The sequence below is a fragment of the Schistocerca gregaria genome, chromosome 1 (genome assembly GCF_023897955.1).
Source record: "Schistocerca gregaria isolate iqSchGreg1 chromosome 1, iqSchGreg1.2, whole genome shotgun sequence".
Classification (NCBI taxonomy): Eukaryota; Metazoa; Arthropoda; class Insecta; order Orthoptera; family Acrididae; genus Schistocerca; species Schistocerca gregaria.
Window position 1 is genome coordinate 1,051,728,997 of NC_064920.1, and position 2,405 is coordinate 1,051,731,401.

Genomic DNA, 2,405 nt, shown 5'->3' on the forward strand with positions numbered 1-2,405 from the left:
AAGAATCAACTCATGAATTATACTCGGTGGATGGGTAGAGCCTGAATCGTATTCCTTCGCTCACGATGCCCACACTGTTGCCCTCACAGTCGCATTCGCACATACAAGAAATTTTATGTAAAATAGTTTAAAAAGCAAAAATCAGAAATCTCAATGTACGTAATTCTACTGGTTTCCAGTATACACACAGTTTTTTCAGTAATACATTTTGCCTAATGTTAATTTAAGTAATGCTTTAAACTCACCAGTAAAGCAACTGCATTTTCTTCATAGGGAACTTGCTGGTGCACCCGGCTTCACTCAGGTAGTTGATATAAGATTGTGTTGGCCTGTAGTCACCTGGCGACTTAGGGTTGTCAGTCGTGGGTATAGGTTGAATTAAACTTTGCTTCCACTCATTAGGATATGTACTACTGACAAGAGACAGGTTGAAGATGTCTGTGATAACTGGAATAATAGTGTCTACAAAGTTCTTAATCATGCCAATGCTCACTCCATCATTTCCTACTGCCTCGGAAGAGATTCTCATAATTGCCTTGTAATACATTTTGCCTAATGTTAATTTAAATAATGCTTTAAAATCACCAGTAAAGGAACTGCATTTTCTTAATAGAGAACTTGCTGGTGCACCCGGCTTCACTCAGGTAGTTGATATAAGATTGTGTTGGCCTGTAGTCACCTGGCGACTTAGGGTTGTCAGTCTTGGGTATAGGTTGAATTAAACTTTGCTTCCACTCATTAGGATATGTACTACTGACAAGAGACAGGTTGAAGATGTCTGTGATAACTGGAATAATAGTGTCTACAAAGTTCTTAATCATGCCAATGCTCACTCCATCATTTCCTACTGCCTCGGAAGAGATTCTCATAATTGCCTTGTAATACATTTTGCCTAATGTTAATTTAAATAATGCTTTAAAATCACCAGTAAAGGAACTGCATTTTCTTAATAGAGAACTTGCTGGTGCACCCGGCTTCACTCAGGTAGTTGATATAAGATTGTGTTGTAGTTGGAATAAAACGATAAACTTTTAAGTATAACAGGTAAGAAAATATTGAAAACATATTCTAACTTACTATTCTTCACTTCCGATGAAATATTAATTGCAGAAAAAATGAAATGAGCGTAGGGGCCCCTATCCGAAGAAGCTCGGCGGCCAAGAGCAAATCTTATTTCACTTGCCGCCACGTCGTTCGACCTGCTCGCCGGTGATGAGGATATAATGATGTTGAGGATGACACAACGCCCAGTCCCAGAGCGGAGAAAATCTCCAACCCGGCCGGGAATCGAACCTGGTTCTGGTAGGCGAGCACTTTACCACCAAGCAAAGCAGGCAGACATGGCAGAGATTTGTGGTCTACGTTGCTTAGTGCTAGTAATGATTCCAAATTGTGATAGATTTGTCACTGTATGAAAAAATAAAATACAATCGATTTTATTTCTGTTAGTGTTGATCGGTGGAACACTACACTTGAAGAAAGTGTTTTGATTCCGGAGTTCAGCCATGTAACGCAAAAATTCCTGCGCAGCTGTTTCCAGTGGTGGTAATCGAATTGTTTCCATTTATGCAATAGAATCCTGGTATTTCTCTACCGAATATTTTTGCGTTGCAAAACTGGCAGATGTTATCCATTTTTCCGATTACGATATGTTCGTGTTTGTTATAATCTTTCTTTGGTTGCAATGGAATGCTTAATTTGTTAGGTTCTACCGTTTACTTGTCTCGTCCACGCTTCTCGCAGGGCGATACTTTCATGATTGATGTGCGTTCTGAGTCTTTTATTATAAGATTTTTTCGCAATTCTTGATTCTTCAATCCGTTCATTTCGTTGTTCTTCGGTTTCTCTGCTTCTCACTGTGCTCATTCTTCCAGAATGAAATTTTCACTCTGCAGCGGAGTGTGCGCTGATATGAAACTTCCTGGCACATTAAAACTGTTTGCCGGACCGAGACTCGAACTCGGGACCTTTGCCTTTCGCGGGCAAGTGCTCTACCAACTGAGCTACCCAAGCATGACTTACGCCCCGTGTTCACAGCTTTACTTCTGCCAGTACCTCGTCTCCTACCTTTCGAACTTTACAGAAGCTCTCCTGCGAAACTTGCAGAACTAGCACTCCTGAAAGAAAGGATATTGCGGAGACATGGCTTAGCCACAGCCTGGGGGATGTTTCCAGAATGAGATTTTCACTCTGCAGCGGAGTGTGCGCTTGCCCGCGAAAGGTAAAGGTCCCGAGTTCGAGTCTCGGTCCGGCACACAGTTTTAATCTGCCAGGAAGTTTCGTGCTCATTCTTGTTCGCCGGAAACTTAAACGTGCTTCACGCTCTTTGTCTGTTTGTTTTTCGCTGTTGTTTTTGTTTTCACATCGATTGTATTAGGCATAGATGTTCTACCCATTAGTTACAT

At 41.3% G+C, this 2,405-nt stretch overlaps 1 non-coding gene across 1 annotated transcript; it reads right to left on the reverse strand.

The window, feature by feature from the left end:
* Positions 1–1,939: 1,939 nt before the first annotated feature.
* On the reverse strand, positions 1,940–2,014 carry Trnas-cga (transfer RNA serine (anticodon CGA)). Its single transcript has one exon. It is a non-coding gene; the product is annotated as a tRNA-Ser (tRNA).
* Positions 2,015–2,405: the final 391 nt, after the last annotated feature.